This window comes from Zootoca vivipara, chromosome 1, assembly GCF_963506605.1.
Source record: "Zootoca vivipara chromosome 1, rZooViv1.1, whole genome shotgun sequence".
In the NCBI taxonomy this organism is placed as follows: Eukaryota; Metazoa; Chordata; class Lepidosauria; order Squamata; family Lacertidae; genus Zootoca; species Zootoca vivipara.
In genome coordinates this window covers 53,883,232-53,908,497 of record NC_083276.1, presented here as the reverse complement: position 1 = coordinate 53,908,497, position 25,266 = coordinate 53,883,232, and positions in this window count along the sequence as shown.

Here is a 25,266-nt window from a genome sequence, read left to right as displayed (position 1 = left end):
GAAGCTGGGAGAACGTGATGTTTGCATTCCTAACCACACCGTTCCTCACTTTTCATGGACTCATTGTAGGGCATCTTCCCAAAAGAATGTTCTCTTTTCCTCAGCTATGTTCCTGTTCTCTCACAGTCTGTGTGGGTGGGAAGCACTAGCCTCAGAGATAACACCTGGATTGCTCAAGTGAGCTGAATGCAGTGATTGCAACTCACAGATGTTAGAAGCTTTTTGGTATTTTAACACTTTGGACTTCTGTTGTTTTTTTTTAATGACCCGAGGTATAGCCTTGGGGTTCTGCTGTTCCCTGGAGCTATCCAGTGTGGGATAATTTGAGTTGATCAAATGACCCTTAACTGAAAACAGTCGGAGATGCGTTCTGCAGCTGAAGCTTGCCATAATAATATTGTTCAAGGGATTCATGCTGGTGGTCTGCTGAGCATTTGGAAGAGATTGCACTCTGGTGCTGGACTGAGATGAAGGAAACTATGAAGTCACTCTTGTATTTTCTCTTCATTTAAGACAGTACTTGCATAGAATAAAGGCACCACTATAGACACAAAGTTGAATGAATCTTATTGTGCAATCCTTTGATCCCTGGGAGGACATCTCAAGGGCCATTTGATTTTGTGGATCTCCCTCTTTATTGACTGAGCAGGATGTTTGCCTGGTCTGAGGCATAGAGGGAGGTCTATCTTTGGCAGTCCCCTCCAGCTGCCCTAGAAAGGACTTCTGCCATTGCCTCTGCATTGGTGATGCTCTGATGGCACAGGGTTAGGGTTTTGTGGTCAATTCACTAGATCCAAAGATCTCCTATCCCATTGCCGTGTTCTCCATCCCTCACTGGGGATGGGAGCTGGGGGCACTGTCATACAGTGGTTCTGCTCCTTCCTCCTGGGCTGTGTTCAGAAAGTGGTGTTGGGAGATGAGTGTTCAGACCCCTGGACACTCACTTGTGGGGTGCCTCAGGGTTCCGTTCTCTCCCCCATGCTTTTTAATATCTATATGAAGCCGCTGGGAGAGATCATCAGGGGGTTTGGGCTGGGTGTTCATCAGTATGCAGATGACACCCAGCTCTACCTCTCTTTTAAATCAGAACCAGTGAAGGCGGTGAAGGTCCTGTGTGAGTGCCTGGTGGGGGTTGGAGGATGGATGGCGGCTAACGGATTGAGGTTGAATCCTGACAAGACAGAAGTACTGTTTTTTGGGGGACAGGAGGTGGGAAGGTGTGGAGGACTCCCTGGTCCTGAATGGGGTAACTGTGCCCCTGAAGGACCAGGTGTGCAGCCTGGGAGTCATTTTAGACTCACAGCTGTCCATGGAGGCACAGGTTAATTCTATGTCCAGGGCGGCTGTCTACCAGCTCCATCTGGTACGCAGGCTGAGACCCTACCTGCCTGAAGGCAGCCCTGTTTAGGGAAGTTTTTAATGTTTGATGCTGTACTGTTTTTAATATTCAGTTGGAAGCCGCCCAGAGTAGTGGGGTATACATAATAAATTTATTATTATTATTATTATTATTATTATTATTATTATTATTATTATTATCATTATCACTGGCTGCCTAAAACCATTTGGCAGGTTCACCAACACAGATTTGCATGTGAAATGAGTGATGTGTGTGTTCATACACATGCTTTCGAAAGGAATGGTTTCCATGAATCTCAGACTGCAACTTGTCAAAGCATATCTACTAACCCCTCTTCTTTGCCACCATCTGTTCCTGCCCTTTTTCTGCTGGCCAGCTCAAGCTACATAGACAAAGAAACTGAAAGGCTCTGATGTCCTCTTGTGTTCATGTTCAGAGCATAATTTTATGGCAGAGTGAAGATGACAGGTCGGAGCATAGCAATCAAGTTTCCATTTAAACACAGCTTGAAAAGAGCTAAATTAATAATGAGTAGCTTGTCTGTCACCTATGAAGCAATTTATAAGAAATGTATTAATAAAAGCCTAAATCATGGCCTTTTATTGGAAACTGCTCAACATCAACATTGTGCCGCTACAATTCAGTACAAAGGAAATGATAAAAGATCATTATTGGCCATTTGCAAATGATATTTCTGCAGTCATATGCCAAACCACATAGTGCAGGATTCTAGACACCAATGATTAATTGCATGTCCATCAGGAACAAATGCCTCCAGAAGCCTAAACAGAGTGAGCGGGGGTTGTAGATAATTTTATTCTTTTTGTTCTTCAGCATTGCACTGGTGGCAATGAAGCCTCTGAGATGGATTGGTTATGCTGGAGTGATGGCATGGATTGTTTACAATCTTCCCAAGTGCTCATGGAATCAGGCTGTTGATTGCCCTGTGTACCTGTGAGGGAAGAGAGGTTGCCATTTGGCTGGCATTAAAACCCCACCTAGGGCCTAAGAACAAAAGTCCTTTTGTGGGGCATTCTGAAGATGAAAACTGAACATGGATGAGAGCGGAACTAAGGAGCAGGGAGTCATAGACAAGGCTGCTGAAGGAATGGTTCAGAATAGGTAACAGTAAGAAGCAGGTAGGCGAAAGAGAAGATTTATGGGAAAAGGCAGATAATGGACACGGGGGAGAGGGTCAGTGTATATTAAGGTCATATATATATTAAGGTCATATTCACACAAAACATAGAACACACTATACTACTTGAAACAGTCATGAAAGAAATTCTGAGAACTGTAGTTTGAAGAGTGATGAGACTTATTAGGAGACCCATATGCTGCTCACAGAACTACCATTTCCAGAGTAGTTTAACAATCTATCCCTCTTCTAAGGGAACACTTAAAACTGTAGCTTTACAAGGGGAATAGGGGCTTCCTAGCAGTTCTCAACGCCCTTAACAAACTGCAGCTAACATAATTCTTTGGGAGAAGCCATGACTGTTTAAAGTGTAATCATAGTGCTTTAAATGTGTGATTGTGGCCTAATTTGAACTAACCAACCTATCATTTGGCTGCAGGCTTCTAGCAACTTCTGTTGATATATGCAAGAAAGTTGGTGCATTGAAATGTTTGTCAGCTAGGAACTATTACAAGTTATTTGCAAGGCTAGAATAACTTTGAAAATAACATTCAAATAAAATTGTTACCTAGTCAATGCAAGGCCTGTTAAAGATAATATCACTGGAGGATTTTGATACACACACAACTAGCTCCTCGAACCAGTTGCAACCTACCATCAAAAAGAATTATCCTTGTATTAAATCTTCACTTGAAATTCTATTTCTGAAAGTGTTGTCTTACTTAAACCAAAACAAATATTTTCATACATTAAGTATGAATGTAGGAAGCTGTTCTTACCGATCCTGCTTTAAAATAGACACCATTGTCCAAATTACTGTTGCTCTAACAGTTGTCTAGGCAACAGGCCTTCCTCAAATTGGAGGGGTGTGTTGTACATCCCTTAAATAGCATAGCAGCCCACTTCTTAAAAGTGTTATTTCAACCTGAAACTCCACACTGACTCTAATGTCAGTAGGGTAGTTTGAGATTTGGAACCTCAAGCCACTATCTAGTCTCTTAAACTCAATCAGAAATTTTTATGTATCAATTTAATTATAATACCGTGTTTCTCATATTATAAGACACGTCTTATATTTATTTTTTCCTCAAAAAAACACACTATGGCTTATTTTCAAGGGATGTCTTATTTTTTTCCTCCTCCTCCTGCTGCGGCCGGCATTGCTGCTGCGCCTATCACTATGTCTTATTTTCGGGGTATGGCTTATATTCCTTGAATGCTTAAAAATCCTGCTATGGCTTATTTTATGGGTATGTCTTAAAATATGAGAAACAGGGTAGATTATTTGCTTCTGCAGTTGCATTAAATGTACCAGTGGGAGGTCCAATATATTAGTATACATTCTGAATAACTAAGCATGTTATGCAAAAGCATAAAAGATGAGGTTGCATTATCAGAACTTCACAGCAGCTGTGGCTATCTTATCTACCCAGCTGTTCTTTCTTGCCTTCTGTAAAATACAAAAGCAATATGTTTCTTGACATATATCAGAGGCTTCAGCTTCTTGGACAGCAAAACCACTGACAAGAGCTTTATTTGCTAATAAATATTTATAGCGTTTATAGCTTTTATACCACAGTGTTTAGAATACTGGGAAACATCACACATGTGGCAAATTCTGTCAGCTTGGGCCTAGGAAAGGGCATTCTGTGGGGCTCTTTTCAAAGAGGTTTTTCTTTTCCATGACAATCAATTCTTTAAGGTCAAGATCATAATGAAATGGAACAAACAACATGACTTGCTTTACTGCATATGTAAGTTAAAGGTGCACCTAGATTCCACATGGAAAAATGGCCTGAAGATAGATAGATGATAGATAGATAGATAGATAGATCAAGATATTCGCAAATCCCTGAAGAGTTATATTTTGGACCCTGTTGGAAATGTTATTGTTAGGGAAAACTCTGGGTGCGAGGCTGCTCAGCCCCCCAGCTCGTCAGGCAAGAGCCCGCGGCCCACTGCGGAATAAAGGAAGGAGTCCAGCCACCAACCAGAGCAAAATAGCAAGGTTTATTGAGCAACAGGTTCAAGCCAAGACTGAACATCGGGCACAGGCTTACAAGAACTTTTAAAACTTCCCACCTAAATCCCAGAATGCATTACAAAAGCATCATCACTACATCATAGTTACATAGGCAACACGTCAGAAAAGGGGAGGTACATACAATATTAACATACTGGTAAACAAGATTAACATAAGGGTAATGGTTCAGGGCAAAAGTAAATGTGTGATAAGTACCGGGAGGAACTTCTTGAGTATTCACAGGAATGAACAATAAGGTCCTGGTTTTGCATCGTCTGCCACCTGGGTGGGTCTGATGATGGGATTAGGCTTGGCCAACAAAGTGCCTCTGGGCACTTCCTGGAGTCCCCTTTCAATGGCAAAATAGTGTTGGAATGGAGGAAACTGGAGTTGATTTTATATGATTTTTAAAACTAGGTAAATTCCATGAGCTGTCAAGTCAAAAGGATACGTTTATGCATAATAATATTTATAACATTTAACAACTTTAAAGATGTGCCTCATCCCGGTGATTTCCATAACATTATGTGTGTTACGAAAGCTCATACCAAAAAGCTCATACCAAAATAAAAACTTAGTTGGTCTTACCAAAATACCAAAATAAAATTAGTTGCTCATACCAAAATAAAAACTTAGTTGGTCTTTAACGTGCTACTGAAGGAATTTTTTTTATTATGTGTGTCTGGCATAATGAGCTTGTGGCCATTAGCCAAGGCAGTCCTAACTGAAGCATGCATAAACAAAGTAGTGAGTAGTGTTCTAGAGTATCCAGGGATATATTTGGGATGCCCTACAAGGCTTGAGGAGACTCTTGAGAGTCGGCAAGGAGATCAAACTTATCAATTCTTAAGGAAATCAGCCCTGAGTGCTCACTGGAAGGACAGAAACAAAGCTGAGGCTCCAATACTTTGGCCACCTCATGAGAAGAGAAGACTCCCTGGAAAAGACCCTGATGCTGGGAAAGATTGAGGGCACAAGAAGGGGACAAGAGAGGACAAGATGGTTGGACAGTGTTCTCGAAGCTACGAACATGAGTTTGAGCAAATTGTGGGATGCAGTAGAAGACAGGAACGCCTGGCGTGCTCTGGTTCATGGGGTCACAAAGAGTCGGACACAACTAACAACAACAACAACAACAACAACAACAACAACAACAACAACAACAACAAGGCTTTCACACATGCTCAGAGCTCCCAGCACAGCCAAGAAGTAGTGAAAACACCATCTGTTCACTGCTCAAAAATGTGATCAGGACTGCATTTGAATAATCACAATTTGTTCCCATACATGTCACACATTTAATATTTAATCTACTTTATTCATGTTTTCATTACTAACACTTTGTGGGATGTAACATTATTACACTTCTCCATCTTAATGAATATATATATATATATATATATATATATATATATATATATATATATATATATATATAAGCCAAGTCTGGCCTGCAGGCTGTTCCCCCACAAGCCACAGTCACCTGCCCCTTACCTGACATCATATGTCAGGTGTGATGTCAGTTGTTGGGTACATATTGAAGCAGCTGCAAATGACGAATTGGGAGTTTCAAGTGAGCTCTGATCGTTCCTTAGGAAGCAGTCCTAACTGCTGACGCATTCCCCATCCCTGCTTTAGGAATGATCCACCTGCATGAAAAGTGTAATAAGTGTTCTGGAAGTACACAGGTCATCTGCAAATCCTGGAAGTTACATCAGAGATCACAAAATTTGCTACAGCTGACATCTGCTAGGAGGAGGCCACTTTCTTGAGTAACAATGACTCCCGGACAATGAATGATGAAAACAGTAAAAAGGAACCTGGGAGTCCTCAGCTAGAGAACCACAGGCTAGTTTACAGTATCAACAAACTTTGCACACACTTTTGATAAGCCATAGATTCCAAAAATATTGTTTTCAGACTATCATGTACTAGGATACATAATTTGCTCCTTGTGGTTTAGTACATTGCCATATGGCTCCACTGGGTCAGAAGAGATATTAAAATAACTTCTTTAAAAATCCCACATTGTTTGGTAGTTGAAGGCCATGCAAGCATACAGTTGTGACTTATAGAAGAGTCCAAATATGAAAAAGCCCATGTTGAACTGTTCAGTGCACATTAATGGAAAAAAAGTTTGCCCTTTTAGTAGAAAACGAGACACGGCTGAAAGTGTCATGTTGATGTCCTGATCCCTTCTGTCTTAGCAAGAAAAGAGAGATGACAAGAGAGGGGGAGGGAGAACCGTCACTAACCTAATGCCATCAGAAATTCATTTAAAAGACTTTTCATCCCTCGCCAACTTCTCTAAAAGAACGAATTTGTTCTTCACAAACCAGTCCTGTTCTACTCAGCAATATTATCCCTGTCCCCAGGGTCGTCTCTGCCTTTTAGAGCATGACAGCTTGATCAAACTTTTCAAATTGCATTTCCCCCCCTAATTCAAATAAGATTTTGCTAACATATAACTGGATGGGGAAGGGGGGAAGGAAATGAAAACTTCTTCTATTACATCAAGAAACAATAATTAAGCACAAAGGGTTCTAATGTCTAGTTCCCATCAAGAGCAGATGTGCAGTTGACTGATTCTGGTTTTGGTACCAGTATGAGCAGCAACTGGCCACTGTCCTGATTGAATGTTACTCCATTTAACAAATATCTCCAACAATCAGAAAACCAGTATCTCATGGAGAAACCTAGAACCCTTCTACCCAACATCTAATTTTCAATGTTCTAGAAATAGGAGCATTGGGACATGTGACATGGCCCCTAAAGGCTGGCACGATACAGTCTAGAAATAGCACTACTTCCTCATCTGCTATTGTTGTCAACAGGCCAATGAATCTGAGTTTTCAGATAACTTTGCCACATCCTCTTTGCACTGTGGCAGAATATAGAAATAACTTTATATTGAATCAAGGACACAAGAACTGGAGTTGTTGTTGTATCCCTGAAAATGCTACTACTGGAGGCAAATGCCCCAACAAAATGAACATAATCAAATGTGCATGACCTCAGTTTATAGATCACTTAAACTTGTGTGCTGTTAATTATTGCAACAAAATGTCCAGGCAGACTTGAAATGTTTATAATGGCTTATTGAAAATAAGTTGTTTGAAAGATTTAGGTGTCATGTGGGCATTTTTAGTTGCTTCTTAGAACACCTAGGAGACTTTGTTTCATTCCATGGATATATTTTCAGTGAGCTGATGTCAACTGCCACTGTAGCCTTTAGTGAAGGATGATCACCCTTCACTAAAGAAGCTACACTAGGATTTGTGCATATTCACAGGCACCATCTCTTCCACCACCTATCTCTGCCCCAGAACTTACCTGGTGGCAGGTAGAGGATGAGGGAGCATCAGCAGAAGGGTTCGAGCATAATCAACTGTGTCCACTTTGATTCAACTTGCAACAAATCACTTATGGAAGCACCCCTGGTTGAAGGCCCATGCAACCCCTAGTCATTGATGAAGGTCCCACTCCATAAAGGAGGCACTACAGACACATACTTATGTATCTTAGCAAACAAGTGGATTGAAAAAGCTGGGTCTTTCATATGTAGTGAGGTATATGGACCTTCTGTCTGGTAGACTGCCTCTTCAAGATGAAGTCCACAAAAATAAGAAGGCTGCCTCTTCGAGTTGAGGTCTAAAAAAATAATAACAATGTGACTCAAGTGCATTAATTCTGGATAATACAATTTCCAAGGGGGCTGGAGTTTCAAGCACAGGGATACTGCAGCCAGATCTGTGGGGCTGTGCATTGCTGCTGCAAGACTATGTCTTTCATACTGTACTGAGAGACATACTGTACTGTAGTGTACAGAGAGAGAGAGAGAGAGAGAGAGAGAGAGAGAGAGAGAGAGAGAGAGAGAGAGAGATACCGTAATAGTCCATCTTGGTAAGAATAGGAGAGAACAAAGAGAACATTATCTGGAGAAAGGAGAGAAAAGTCCACGTCAGAGAGCAGGAAAGGAAAATAAAAAGAGCAATTTTGAATCTCTTAAAATAACCTGCTTGTTGTACCTGGCTTAGTTCTTCTCAAGGATATGTATCTGAAGAAGTGTGCATGCACACGAAAGCTCATACAAAAAAAAAAAACTAAAAAAAAACTTAGTTGGTCTTTAAGCTGGAAGGAATTTTTTTTATTTTGTTTCGACTATGTCAGACCAACATGGCTACCTACCTGTAACTGTGACTGGTGATCAGCCTTGCCATTTAGGTTGTTTGCACATTGCAGTCCTTTAGAATTAAAGTGCTGCTTTTCCTCAATTACCTGGAAGTGCAATTAAAGCAGAGGTTAAGATAATGTTACATTATCCAGAAATGTCCTCCCCGTGCCATGACCTTTCTATAATAAGCATGACCAAGTAGAGAACTTCACCAGTCTGCATTTTTTTTAAAAAAAATGTATTGCTTTATAATGCTTTTTATTCCCTGCCCAACGGTAATAAATAAATAAAGTTTCTCATGTGGAAGGGCTGTTCATCAAAGGTCATCTTCAATCTTAATCAAATGTTTCCTGTTCACAGGTTCTGCCCATTTGGGGCGGGGTGGGGTTCCAGTTGAACAAAATTAGAGTATTAGTATGAATTATACTACTGCTACTTTCTTTTTCCGTAAATGGAGAATACTGATTCTCCCCTCCCCACCCCACCTTTCCCCACAAAGAAAGAAGTATTTCCTTCATTCTCAAAGAAAAAATTCGAGGAAATAAGTAATTAAAGCCTCTTTCTCCACAGACACAGAAACAGACACTGGGGCAATTGGGTAAGTGAGGCTATTCAACTGGACATTTAATGCTGAAATGATTATCAACAAGACACAAGAAAGCCAACAGAGAACCTGGAAACAAGATGTCTGGAAACACAGACAACAGTTGACTGCAATGATTTGCCAACAATCAGAACATAAAAAAGAGCCTGCAGTTATCACAGAATTGGAAGGGACCATGCCAACCTCTGCAATGCCAGTAATTTTTCACTCAATGTGGGCCTCGAACCCACAAGCCTGAGATTAAGTGTTTCATTTTCTACCAACTGAGCCATGCCAATAGCCCTCCTAGTGTTGTCTGGAATCTCCCTTGAAAAGTGGCTGAACAAAGGATGAGGATGTTGGACAAAAGAGTGGCTGTGTAAGCAACATTGGTGAGCTAGCTGGATGTGCGTGGGCTTCCTACACTTACGTAGATCTTGAGGAGAAGCCTGCCTCTAGCTTGCATGTAGCTCTGGAGGAAATACAGGGTTGTATCCCCACCACCACAAATGATCATTCTACCTACACTGAACATCTGAAAAGGATTGTATAAACTTGGGTTTTAGTGGAACATGCTGTAAAATAAGTGTGCTTGGGAAAGAAGCCTTACTCTTTACCGTGAAATTCAATAGAATTGCAGCGGCCACATCAACAGTGGAGGCATTTATTTATTTATTTTAATGGAAGCATGTCCTCGATTTAAATGAAACGTACTTCTACATAATGTGTTCAGGATCAAAGTTCAACAGTCCTTAAATCCAAATAAAGTGGCATGACTCACATTTGGATTATGATTTGTGCTTGTAGCATCACCCAGTCGAAAACCTATCCAGTATGCAGTGGGGGAATATTGTGAGGATAATTAGTGGGCAAGTTGTATTTCAGTTTGTGTTTCTTGAACTGCTGAATCAGTGTTTCTCAAACTTCCAGCGACTGAGACACATTTATATCACCTGAAAAGGTGTACATTTAGTGAGGAAGTGCGAGAAGTACAAAACTAGTATTTCTGCTTTTCCTCCTTGAACAAATTCTAGTGAAACAAAAACATCAGACAGCAGACAAAGAAGAATATGCTCTCCCTTTCCAGTATACTTTTTTTCTTGCAATGTCCTCTTAGGTGTTTTTTCTTTTCATTTCATTCAGACATAAATCTCCCACCTGTATCCTGTTATGTACAAATGTTACATTTGAAACTAGCCCATATCTTTCATCAAGACTTAAGAAAACAATGACTCACTGGGCCTTAGGAATTATTAATCTCCCACCCACCCCCACCCCCAATTAGTTATGTTTTTCAAGGGAAAATATATATCCAAAAGCATTGTGGTGCTAAATAAGCTTCTGAGTTTTACCAGCACAAAGTTTGCTCTGTTGCTGTTAAGGCATCTTGGCACATTGCTGAGTGCTGTACAAAGGGCAAACCATAACAAGCAACATGTCCCTACCTCAAGTAGATCGCTGTCTAAAGGCAAGGGAAGGTTCAATGAACCCACACTGCTGTGCAGAAAGCACATGCTTCTTCTCATTACAGCAAGAGAGAAAATAGCACACATGAAATTGCTCTGTACCATTATTTTTGTCCTGTTTCTTCCTTTTCTTGTTTTCATTATTTTTGGCAAGTTCTTTTATTTAAAACAACATGCATCATGGTTGGTGTGGGTGTGTACATATGTATGTATACACACAATTGAGGACAGCAGATGAAAATAACATATATGCTATTTTCATCCATTGTCCTCAGTTTAGTTGGCCTTTAAATAAAAGTCAGTTCTGAACATACCTGAGCTTTTGGTGTTTTTTCCATAAGTCCCTGCCCATCCTCATATGACTGACTTGAAAGTTGAGCACCAATTTGCTAATGTACACATGAAGTTGTGCAGAAAAGTGGAGGGAGAGAAATGTAAAGTCTTGCAATGTTTGCTTCTGCAACCATATCTTCTGTTTCTACTGGTGACTTGGTTTTCACCACTTTTAAATATTTGAAGCTGGCATGTCTTAACTCAGTGTCTTTTTTTTAGTTCACTGGCAGAGCTTCTGCTTTGCATGCAGAACATCTAAGGTTCCATCTCTGGCATCTCCATGTAGGGTTGCGTGCCGAGGTACCCAGAAGACCCCCAATAACTCACACCAAACACCATAATTTTAGTTTAAGGTTTTTGGCATTAAATTTGGCCACAACTTTATTAAATTACAAATCAATTGTGAGTGGTTGCTTAGTCATTGGTTCCCCAAGCCATCTGTCCCCCGCCTGGGACAGATCTGACTCCCTCTAACCTAGTAGGGGAGTCAGTAAGTAAGCACCCCCTGAGAGAGGACGGGGCAGGGGGCACACACCCTTCTTGCCCTCTCCCCAGATGCTCCCCAAGGCTCGTGCGTGGCCTGACCCCTAGCGGGGATAAACAGACAAACATGTGGAGCCCCAGGATTCCTTTAATGGAATACTTCTATATGGCAGCAGCATTCAAATGAGGGTCAGGCCCATCCAATATCCGTACCCCTCGACCAATTTATATGAACCCATGACTAACCGCCACAACCTTACAAGTTGTGACTAATTGCAGCATGGTAGGCAAAAACCACTTGTACCAGCCAATCAACCAGGTGACAAAATTCCTACCAGGCCCCTGAATACAGGCGACCCCGTGACAGGCACTGCAAGGTCAAAGCAACGGGCCTAAACATAGCGGAGTACGGGCAGGAGATTCAATGCGAGCAGCAAAGAGGTGGCACAAACTGCTCCATAGCATTATATATCACGTTGGCTGTCAATCAAACAATTGCAACAGGCAAATTTCCCCAGCAACAGCCATTCCCACCAATCACATCCCAGAGGTCATCAAGACTGATCCGCCCCCACCAGCCCTGGGTCTTCTTGTTAACCCTTCCGCAACCCATGCTCTCTCCTATGGTGTGAACCTGCTCTGTCTGAAATCCTGGGACCCACTGCCAGTCAGTGTAAGCAGTACTGAGCTAGATGGGCCAGTATACTGTCTCAGGGAAGGCAAACATCTGGATCAGGGATTCACCTTTGTGACTAGAACATTCCCATGTGAGTCAGAACCCTGGCCAATCTGGGTATGATGCACATCTGAATAGGTGTGGGATTTGTGGATAGTTAAATTTTGATTTGCAAACTTTAGCGTGTAATCAGGCCATTTTGCTTCAGAATTCGGAAAGATTGAATTCCGCAGGCATCCCTAATTCCTAGAACTGTGAGACTCAATCCACCTAAATTAAGTACTGGTATTTAAACTGATTGACTTCCTACTATAAAAGTCAAGTCCTACTGTGACAAAATAATTCCCAAAAGAGATATATATCCCAGTTATAAGATTAAATGTGAAGGTTAATTGTAGAGATAAAACCATGTTTGTTTTATCTTCACCATTATCCTTCCAAAATGAAAAGACACAAGTAAATGGATTTGGGAATTTCACAGTCCAAGATATATTGAGCTGGATTCAACTAAGTAGGTGTGCTAGCATGAGTCAGGGCAATGTATCCCCCTAGTGCAACAAGACATTCCCTTCTCTCCCCCTGCTGTCCCCAATCAGCTGTTGGGGGTCTGGAGAAGTCCTTGAACAGGCATTCCCAAACTGCGGCCTTCCAGATGTTTTGGCCTACAACTCCCATGATCCCTAGCTAACAGGACCAGTGGTCGGGGAAGATGGGAATTGTAGTACAAAACATCTGGAGGGCCGAAGTTTGGGGCTGCCTGTCCTAGAACATAGTGAGGGCAGATCATTCAACTGGGCAAGCTGAAATATCTGTGCTGAAAAACACAATAGGAAGAGTGTTATGTTGAATTCCTCATATTATTTTTCCACTGACATCAACAATGTAAATATATACTCTCAGGTATATAGAAAATTAAACAGATGAACTTCAGTAGATATAATAAACACAATGCTCACAGTATGGCTGATCTAGAGCAATGCATCCTCAGTTACTATCCCTAAGTTCCTCCTTCTACATGTTGAGATGCATAATTTGGGCCCAAAGGATGGAGGGCAAAATTGGTTGGTAATGCATATGCTGAATTCCTGCCAGACATCCCTCAGGCTGCCATTTCACAGCTTTCTGTGGGCTCTGCTCCTGAAACTAGACTATTTCCTGTGGATGCTGTTTTGCACCAATTCAAATAACATCCTATTTTTCTACAATTAGTCATCAAGGTTTCACTGTTTGGGAGGTTTAAGTTCCATTTGAAGTACAATTCACAAGCTCCTAATCTGCCAGGCCACATATAATTCATCTTCCACCGTTAAGATGCTATGTGTTTCTCTTTCTAAAATGATACAATCTATTTTCGTAATTTGCCATCTCACAGAATGAGTCAATATTGTGAAATAAGCACACCCACAAAGTGGGTGAAAGCCCTAGAGCAGCAGATGCTGTTATTAATAGAACCAGCAGAGTTATATATACTTGCCAGTCACAGTACATGACAGCCAGGGCTTCAAGCTTATGTTGCTTCAACTATAAGTTTAGGAATTTGTCCTCAGAAGTTGGAGGTCCTGGCTCTAGTCCTCATAGCCTGCCCCTTTTCCATAGCCATGGATTTGTTGAGTTCATTTAAACATGATCATGGCTGCTTCCCTGTGACTGGAATCTATTACAATGCTATGAAATGAGCTTTTCAAAGCATATAATGAGACCCAGAACTATATAAGCCTGATGGGAAAGTAAGGATAGAGTAGTCAACTCCAGAAAGTTATGGAGAGCCCAGCTGATAACCTACTGACATAGCTAGGGTACAGTGATGTAGCAGAAGCTCATCATGATATTTTCCCATCGCTACACCCACAAGGAAACTCCAAAATTCAGGCAGCTATGTTGATCCATTATTGTACATTCACACATAATGAAAGAGCAGCATTACATATAGCACAATATGGAACACGTGCAGAGGAAATCAAGCCATATGAGGAACAGTTGAGGGAGCTGGGCATGTTTAGCCTGGCAAAGAGGAGACTGAGAGGAGATATGAGAGTCATCTTCAAATAACAAAAGGGCTTTTACATGGAAGATGAAGCGAGCTTGTTTCTTCCTGCTCTGGAAGCTAGGACCCAAACCAATGACTTAAAGTTATAAGAAAGGACATTCCAACTAAACATCAGGAAAAACTTTCTGACAGTTGGAGCTGTTCAACAGTGGAACAGACTCCCTCAGCAGGGAGAAAAGGTGGCCATTTTTAAGCAGAGGTTGGGTGGTCATTTGTCATTGATGCCTTAGTTAAGATTCCTGTATTGCAGAGTGTTGGACTAGATGACCCTCAGGGTCCAACTCTACAATTCTATGGTTTTGCTTTGTTTTATTTGGCTCAGAGCAACTGTAATCCTGTGCATGGTTTCCTGGAAGTAAGCTTTACTGAACAATGTGGGACTTACACACTTATAAATATATAGCTTCAACTTGTAAAAGACATTGTGCTTCTGTTTTCAGGAAAAAGATCTTCAGCCAGCTGAAAGGCAACCTTTACTTTTTAATTATGAGTGCAAAAAATTCTCACACAGAATTGTTACTTCTGGCATTTAAACCATGAATATGAAGTGGGAAGGAAAGGAAGAAGACATCCTCCATTTGATTATTTTCTTTCTTCCTCTTTGATAATCTGTCACCAACAAAGGCAAAAGCCTCATTATCATCACATTTCCAGGGCAAAAGCAAGAAGGTGTCAGTTACCCCAGCACTTTAGCTGATGACTTCACTGTTGCTGCTGTGAAAAAGTCTCAGAGCTGTACACTGAATTGTCCTTCCATTGCACCACTGGCATGGTAGCCATGGCTCTTACTTGACAGAACACTTTCTTTTATTTCTTTTTTTACTTACAGTACTTACTTACTTACTTACTTACTTACTTACTTACTTATCATATCCTGCCCGCCTTCTACCATGGAACCCAAGGTGGCATACATGTGGTTCCCAGGTGCGTCATCTAATCAGGCAGACCTACTTAACTTCAGCAAGGTGGTGGGCTCATTGCCTTCAGAGTGCACCTTGGCACAATTGAAAGGGACCTCTGTTTGAAAGGCTCTCCAATCATTGTGATTCTGAAGGGAGGGGTTTGCCAATTGTGTTGTTGAGCTAGATCTGATCCTATAGTTTGCATTGCCTGCATTTTATAATTCTGAGTGTATGGTTTAGCCACACACACCCCAATATTGCTCTCTTTGCCTCTCTGTGTGCCAAAGTGTAATGTAACAGTGAGACAGCTTGCTATCAAGGCTGAGCTGGCCTTGTCTGGAACACACAGAAAGGCTTATCAGTGGATGAGCTTGACGCTGGAAGCTGCTGTGGTTGACGCATAGTCTTACTGAAGGCTTTGTTAAGTCAGCATGTGTTTATGCACAGGACTGGACACGGATCTTCCTTATATGTACTTGTGACCCCCTTTGTGTTTATGAGAAGGACAGGATATGGATTTTCCTAATATGGATTTGTAACCTGTGACCCTCTTGTGTGCACACATTTACAGAGGAGGGGGAAAGGAGCCCAAGAAGTGTATAAGAAGCTTTGCAAATTTGTGTTTCTTTACTCTTGTCATGGAGCTGACCACCAAGAGTCTCTTAAATTTAAGAATTAAATTCTTTCTCTGGATTCAACCCCCGGTGTCATTATTGGCTGTCTCTGTCCCTGCCTGGGCTCAACTTAAAGGACCCTTAGTAGCTAAAAAGGCTACAATTCAAAGATGAAGAATGGCAAGAAAAGAAAAGAAAAAAAGAGGAGAGGTCTTGAAGTTTTGCATCAACAGTTAGTGCTTGGACAGCACACACTGAGGAGGCACATAGGTTGTCTGATGAGATCCCATTTCTTTCCCACTATGGTGCGATGCACTTCCAACTAAATTAATTCTTTTTAAATGTGTGTTTACGTAAAAAATAACATATGCAAATATGTTCCCTATTTTGTCTTCATTTTTAGTAAATACAAGGGACAGATGGGGAGGGATCACTTTGGAAAGGCCCCTGAAATGCAACTTAATTTCAGCTATGATCCTGGGCTTCTACTTGAAGAGTTTTGGTGAAATGATAGGAAAGACTCTCCCTGTATTTATACTATTCCAACATTTCTTATGGATGTTGAAAGCTGATATCAGTCAGGAGCAATGAAGCACAGTTCATGCTTTATCTGCCCTGTACTTCTAAGAGAACAGGCTGAAATAAGCTCTTAGAAAAACTAGAGTTTTGTACATCTCCATGGCAGTTTCTGCTGCCTTAAGTACATGGAGCTATTCCTTAGTCTTGGTATTTTTGGCATAGGAAGATCAGCACGGGGAGGGGGGAATACAATAGGTTAATCAGTTTAATCTTGCAACCTCCTCCACATTACTGAAAGCTGAGTATAGGGAAGGTGATATAAGCTGCACAAAAGCACACATTCACACTTGTCATTGCTCCCACGTGTGTCTGTTGCTCAATGCCGGCAGTAAATCTGAAGATATTTCCATACAAGCACGAGAAAAGAACAAATAGAATTCACACACACACATTCACATCTCATGAAAAAATCTCCCAAGCATAGAACATTTTTATCATTTTTATTGCAGCCAGGATCATCTATTGCTCCTCTTCTTCTTCTTCTTCTTCTTCTTCTTCTTCTTCTTCTTCTTCTTCTTCTTCTTCTTCTTCTTCTTCTTCTTCTTCTCAAGTCATGCTGGCCACATGACCTGGAAAGCTGTCTCTGGAAAAACGCCAGCTCCCTCGGTCTGAAAGCGAGATGAGCGCCACATCACATAGTTGCCTTTAACTGGACTTAACAGTCCAGAGGTCCTTTACCTTTACCTTTAGGTAAGTAGAATCTAGGGATGTATAGTTGGTCACCACGCATGGACATACATTCTCCTAATGGCATCAACCTCTTTTTCTCACTTGAAATTCCTTAAATGTTCTGCCTTCAAAGGAACTCCTAGTTTGATTTCAAATTTCACTTGCAGTAAAAATTTCAGTAGCTACTTTATGGCAGATAGATTGGATACATTTTTCCAGCAGTCATGTATTTTCTGAGTTCTTTTCTATTTTCTGAAATGCTGCAATTTTATTAGCCACTGGACTGAAACAAAGATTTTTTTTTTACTGCTTATCATAAATTGAATGTGTTTAGCAACTCTGCCATATAGTCAATTGCATACAAATTGTGAAGAAGCTCCATTTATAACCATTTCATGAGTATGCAAACACACTGCATCAGCAGGAACTCAGCTTTTTAATATACCACAGAAAAGGCTTTGAGAGCATCAAAGTCAGCGGAAAGATAGGTGTAGACAACACCTGTGGTTTTTATTTTATTTTTAACAACACCTAGTTTAAAATATCAAAACAACTCTGCTAAATTTCTCAGGGGACAAAAGCTTTATGCTTCGAATTTTCCTGGCATCATGAGTCAAAAATATGAAGGCAAAGACGCACGAAAGAGAGGTATGATAGTACTTGTCAAAAATGAGCATATCATGTACTATTAAGAGATAGTATATTAATGAGTCATAAAGCTCAAGCAATATGAGTGGGTAATATCTGAACTTCCTTTCAGAGCTGAACTGAGGATTCATTATGACATTGTTTCTCTTTTTTCTTTCTCTTTACATTTTTCCCCTTTGGGTTCCTCTGTGTTCTTTTATTGTACCCACCTCCCAGTTTGGTTCTTGAGGCAGAGTAGGCTGCAAGTATTCTTCAATCAATAAATGATGGGTGGGATTCAACTAATGGGTCCCATTAGGGAAAACCCTGCACAACATGCGCAGTGAAACTCCCCCCCTCTTTCCTTATGATCCTTGCCCCTCCAAAATTTTGCTCAGGGGGGTCAGGAGAGTAACCAGAACCACAAGGGGAGAGAAGAGGGCAATTCTTCTCTTGATAAATTCCTCCTGATTTCTGTAAGAAATGAATGCATTCATGCCTACGGAGGACAGCTCTACCCCACTAAATCCATAACCACTGAGCTGAAAACCCCACACAAAGCTTTCCTTTTTTTCTCAGTCTCACTTAAAACCTGTATTGCTTCCTTCATCTTTCACTAGGGGGAAAGGAGAGAAGCAAACTAGCTTTCACTTTCCAGCAGTGTCTCCAGCTATTTCATAGTTGGCCATGTACCTGTAATTTCCCTGCCAAAAATGTGACAGGCATGTGTTGCCAGTGGTATATTTAAAAAGTCTCAATCAGTTGCTCTGACTTCATTGACCCTCTCCCATTCAGATATCCAAACAATACATAGTTAACTAGTCATAACACAAACAATAAAAAGGTTTTTTCAAAACCGAAACACCACACACACCAACAAACATCAGGAGGAGGAGGAGGAGGAGGAGGAGGAGGAGGAGGAGGAGGAGGAGGAGGAGGAGGAGGAGGAGGAGGAGGAGGAGGAGGAGTGTTCTTTCCCATGGTCTTTTCCAGGGAGTCTTCCCTTTCTATTCTCCCTTCCCACTATATCTCACTTTTTCTTTTTGTGTTGCGATTAGCTGATAAAAGCGCAGGCCTGGATCCAAAGATCTGGTCACATAAGCAGGGAAAAAAATGCTTGGGTGACAGGTAAGGGTGGGATTAGCAATTCCCCATGTGCAAGTAGAATTATTCAGCTATTGTACATTTTAACTATTTAAGATTTTGTCTCAAGTCTCTCTCTGACAGAAAGGCTATAGATTTCCATATTTACTAAAACAGAATAAAATTAAGTGAATCATTGGCTCTAGGTCTATTTCAACGACATTTCCGATTCATATCAATGGAGGAAAGCTGCTGATGTTGTTCAGTCGTTTAGTTGTGTCCGGCTCTTCGTGACCCCATGGACCAGAGCACGCCAGGCACTCTTGTCTTCCACTGCCTCCCGCAGTTTGGTCAAACTCATGTTTGTAGCTTCAAGAACACTGTCCAGCCATCTCGTACTCTGTCGTCCCCTTCTCCTTGTGCCCTCAATCTTTCCCAACATCATGGTCTTTTCCAGGGAGTCTTCCCTTCTCATGAGGTGGCCAAAGTATTGGAGCCTCAGCTTCAGGATCTGTCCTTCCAGTGAGCACTCAGGGCTGATTTCCTTCAGAATTGATAGGTTTGATCTTCTTGCAGTCCATGGGACTCTCAAGAGTCTCCTCCAGCACTATAGGAAAGCTGTTACTTCCACTCAAATAGATGTATCCGTGCTTTCAGATGGAGCTCATGGAATACATGCAAAATACTGCATCCTCAAAGAATTGATGCAGCTATTTTCACTTAGTAGCATTTCCTCTACCCCAAAGCATTTTAAAGCTAGATATAGTTTTTATATATAGTGATCTTCCAACTTCTGATAAGCAGGAATCAAACTATTGTCATGAAAAATAATATGCAACTACAGGTGAGATTAAGAACGTACAGGGCATTTCAGTTGGCACTGTATGAATAACCAAATATTCATAACTTGCCTATCGTGCCTTGCTTTGGATTTATGTATATCAGAAAGAGAATAAAGCTTTTGGATGACATGGCTCACCAAAGGCATGGAACATTAAGCTTATGAGACATTGGCGGCTCTGCAAGGTGAATTGAATGCTATGGTGATTTTTCTCTTGGCCTCCACAATGAATCTTATTTCACTTTGGTGTCTCTACTTTTCTCTACCGAAGGAAAGAATCCAGAGAGCCTCAATTCAATTTGCAAATTGTACAAATTTGCCCATTAACTAATTTGTCATTCAGCAAGGAAACGAATCAGATTTTATTGCTCCTATTGATTTCACTGTGATAAGAGTTTTCAATGCATTTCACTTCAGCTGAAGCAAAATTGAGCATGCCTTTGCATTAATGTTCAGAATTTTTCTCACATACGCATGTACAGGCATGCAGTATTTGAAATCAGTAGAGTTATGCCAGAATTACATTGATTTTTAATGAAATTAGCTCCTGGCTTTGCTGCTACAGGTGGCCTTTTACTCATGCCAGTTTTCTGGGCGAGTGATTGAAACTTTTGAAGAAAAGAACCCATATCATCTCACTAATTGTTGTTGAGCCTATCCCTTCAATGTTAACAAGGAATACTAGGTTCCTGGAAATGTATGTCCTTCCTATATTTTGAGGACGTTGTCTTTTTTTCCATTACCCTCCCCCGCCCCGCCAATCAGGTTACCTTTAATAGGTAAAGTATAAGAAATGACAGTTTCATTACCATGGTAACATACTTTTTCTTACATGTGATCAAGCTGCTTGCCTTTTTCCCCTTCCTTTTTCTTTGCTTTGTTTTAGAAGTATAAAGATTACAGATGTAAGGAACATGGGTTCCCTTTGCCATTTAATACGTGGAACAAACACATTTAAGAAAAGGATCTATACCCTAATAATAGAATATGCTTATACTTAATTACTCACTGCTGCTATTTTGAAGGCATAATGCTGTAGACAAACCGGGTGACTCCCTGCTCTATGGAGTAATTAATAGTGTTGTTTATTGTGCTATAAGTTTTCTCTTTTTGTCAGACACAATTTGTTAAGTAAATTAGAAGCTGAAATGCATATGGGCTTAAAAGATAGCAAATAATAAAGCATTACAAAGGATTTAATGATACTAAAATAGCTTGAGGGGAAAAATAGCATTCTGATTAGAACAGTTGCCATGGTAATGAGTTAAAACCTCCAATATTTAATATGTGCACAATTTTGGAGCCTCTAAATTTCTACCTATGTTTTCAGAAGCAAACACAAACAGGTGGGAGAACATGAGTTGATGTTCTACTATGGACAAAGCGTCACCATCTTAATCCCAACCCAATCCACATTATTTAGAACTTGCACTGAAATGCATGAAATCCGTTCAAAAGAAAAAAGTGTTTAAGACTGGAGATCAAGATATCTTCATGCACCGAAGCACAGACAGTTGTAAGCAGCTATATCCTGGGGTCATTATGTGGTATATAAGTCCCTGCGGGAGGTCAGCTGCAGTCTGATTTTCCTTTTTTTCATATTTTAGTATGGTTTTTATTAATAGGTAGAATGGACTCATTAAACAGACAGAGTGCTAGATGGAAGCTAAGCTGGGGCAAATTATTAAATACTAGTGCTGTGCCAAAAGTTTCTTTAACTTTTTTTTTTAACCAGTTACTGTCCTGAGACCTTCGGTTATAGGGCGGTATATAAATTCAATTAATAATAATAATAACAATTAATGAGAAAAGAGATTGCAAACAAAAGTTATCAAAAGACAGAAAATTTTGGTGAATCATTATGAATGGGAGGCAGGGTTTTCGTGTTTGTTGTTGCACTCGCTTTTACTTGGGAGCAGCCAAGGGATTGTGAGAAGGTCCTTTCCTTCTACCAATATTTCCCAGGTGGTCTGGATTAGTTAATTTGTGTTAGCTAGATAGGTTCATATGAAAATGCAAACCAAACTGAATTTCTACCCCATCCCTATTTGGTTTTTGTGCTGCACTGTGGAAAAGGGACTCTACTTCTCACAGCACCTTACAAAATCACTTGAGGTTTTCTCGTGAGATCACAGAAATTCTATTGTAATATGTTTCTGTGGTTGGGGATATATAAATATTCACCTTTCTTTTATTCCATGCACTTAATAAATAAAGCACAATGTAATTGCTGTTTCGCTTCCATAAAAGAGTATCGAGATTCCCCCCCCCCACACACACAATTAATTTCAGTACCCTGCTAGTTCTCTGCTGTAATTCCCTCCTAGGTACCTTAGATCCCTAGACCCTCACCCATCATTTATAAATTTACCCAGGTTCCCCAAAGCATCTATTTTATATATTAATTGGTACTGGCAATAATAATAATAATAATAATAATAATAATAATAATAATAATAATAATAATATTCAGCCAAAACAATTGCTGTCAAATTACAAACATCTTACTATCTATTCTACCTTGCTATTTTTCTCTTACTTGAATTCCTTTTATTTCCTTCTTGTTACCACCGCACACAGAGACAAAATTAACTGGGACAGGGATCCAGTGATTAAGGCTACACTCTTACAGCAAATTAAGTTGGGTGTTAACCTTACTGAATTAATTGTAACTTACTTCTGAGTAGACATGTACAACAACAAAACAAAATGAAGACAGGTTTGTTTTATTATTTTAAAGATAACAATGACGACGACAACAACAACAACAATAATTGTGCTTGTTTGTAAATTTTGGGACCAGGTTTTGCAGGAAATCAAGGATGTAGTGGGCATAGTAGTCTATTCAGATCCATAACTTTGTTTGCTGTCCATCTACACAAATAGATTTGCTTGTAGCCATTCAAGTAACCATTGCCAAAGGATGGAGGATGAATTCAGACTTTTCTCTTGATACCTGGTTCAAGAAGGTCTTATTTGTTTATTGAAATATCTGAAAAACTATTATTACTAATTGCAATATCTGAAAAACTCACTCATTATTGTCCAGTTTCCAGGGGGTAAAGCCAAACCTATGGATTATGCAGCTACATGCTGGTCGTTCCAAAGACAAGCTTATGTTGTTGTTTTGTTGTTGTTTTTTTAAAAAATCTATTTATTAATTTTTCCAGTTAAAACACAATTATATCACATCAATTATTTCCATTATTTAAAATTATACAAATACATATCAATTAAACCAAATGTTATGCCAAATCATAACCACTCTCAACTTCTGCCTCAGTCTCCATGAGTGGCTGGTCTGCAGATATGGTGGTCGCCCCAACAAGCATCACCAGCATGGGCATAGCTGCCAAGTTATCCCTTTTTTTAAGGGATTTTCCATTATGCTGAATAGGCTTCCTCGTGAGAAAAGGGAAAACTTGGCAGCTATGAGCATGGGAGGCTAAGTGATTCAATTGTGCCCTAAATCTAGCCCTGACCCTAACCCTTTATGTCATTTTGGAATTTGATTAATTCCCTTTTTTAACTGCATCCTGTAATGTGGGATACATGCAGACACAAATACACACACACACCCCAAATTTCAACTCTAAAGACCACTCTAATAGATGTAGTAGACTGACGTAGAACCAATTCACAGCAACAATATCAGATCCTGGGATTTCTTTCCCAATAACAAAGTTTAGCCTTGGGTTGTAAGTGCTTTCTTGAAAATATTTGTGTTGAATTGACATGTTGGTCATTGCACAGTCAATGCCAAATTATTTAATAACTTTAAACTTTTTGCTTTAGGGTTGAATAATATCTCAGCTTTAATATAGTCTTCCTTGCCGAGGGTTTTATTTATATTTGCTCATTTTCTCTTCTTGTAGCAAAACTAATTCATTACAACAGGAGATGCTTGGCTAAAGCAGGATGCTTTTGAAAAAGAAACTGAATTAGAGGCCAAAGGAAGGCCTGGAATATCAGTAAAGAGCACACCATCTGCACTGCTGTGTTCCACTGGCTATAAAATATATAACCACCGTTCTTCAACTATACCGAAAAGGCTCTGCCTAATGGTCTCCAAAAAATATGCTGCTTTATCTCAGCTGTTTTACAACCTTAAACAATAGGGCAGTCCTCCTGGGGAAGTGAATGCCAATATGGTATTCGATTACTGCATGAGTTACCTAGGCAGAAAAATGTCAAGAAAAATATAATAGGCTTTGGGGGCAATTTTTTAAAAGTAGAAATGTACGGTTGCTTCTTCTGACTTATTTACTCTGTAACACTTTCCTGATTTAACAGCAACCAGGATAACAGCTAATCAGTTACACTTTACCAAACAAAACTCCAAACACTCTGCCTTTTAATAATAATAATAATGAGTGTTGTTATTGTTGTTGAAAAAGTGACCCAAATAACATGTTATAAAAGGGATGTTAAATATACTTTTTCGTAGAAAATCATCACCACCACCACACCACTATGTATGCTTAATGCTCAGGTAGATATCTGTAACCAGAGATATATATTTCAAATCAACATGTGAAATTCAAGCGGTTTCTCCTTGCTTTACGCTCACCCTTACTTCATCGGGTCAGTTCCTTCAACATTCCGTCTCCTCCATCTATCCTGCCCTCATTTTTCCCTGCTGTGATGCCTCTAGGCACATTATCAGTTGGTCTCTACATTTCCTGAGCTTTCCTCCCCCTTTGCTCCTTCACCCAACTGCCCTACGTTTGTGAGACCAAAACAGAATAATATGTTTGTGTTTGTCTATCATCTATCTATCTATCTATCTATCTATCTATCTTCTATCCATCTTCTATTGTGATACGTCATGCTAATACATGTTACATCCACTCACACAAAATATAAATGCAATCAAGGAAACCAATTGTTGCATTACATTATGATGGCTTTAGGGGGGAAGCATTTCATAACTGTACGCAAAATAGTGAATCAGGAGGCAATGGTATACTTCTCAACTAAAGATTCAGGGAAAGGGTATGTTAAAATATAACTTGGTCCCTGCCCCCCCCCAGCAGGAGCAGGGAGCCAATGGCCCTTCAGGTGTTGCTGGACTACATCTCCCATCATCACGTACTGTTGGCCATGCTGGCTGAGGCTGATGGGAACTGGAGTCCAACAGTTCTCATGGAACTGTTTTACAAGCTGCGGGGGGAGGGGGAGAAGTTTGACAGGGAGCAGGGAAGGCACGGGGGCTACCTTCACGAAGCCACTGCCAGCGTGCTCCGCTTTTGCGGCGGGGGGGGGGAGGAACGAGCAGCCCACCCGCGTTAGCAGCCGCGGCGACAGGAAGAAAGTCGCTTCCCTCAGCTGCTCTTTGTTGAACGGGGCGAGGGGCAGAGAGGGCTGCTCCAACCCCAACATACACAAACAGAGCCCTTAAGCTTCTCTTCAACACCTCTTTACTTGCCCACATTCAAATACACAACCTCTGGCTTGCTTCAACACACACACACACACACACACACACACACACACAGCACTTGAGTTTGTTCAACACCCCCACACCTTTATTTGATTCAACACCCCCCCTACAAACGCACGCACACACACCTTGATATGGAAGATGGAGCAAGTTTGTTTTATCCTGCTCTGGAGGGCAGGACTCAAATGAATGGCTTCAAGTTAAAAGAAAGGAGATTCCAAACTA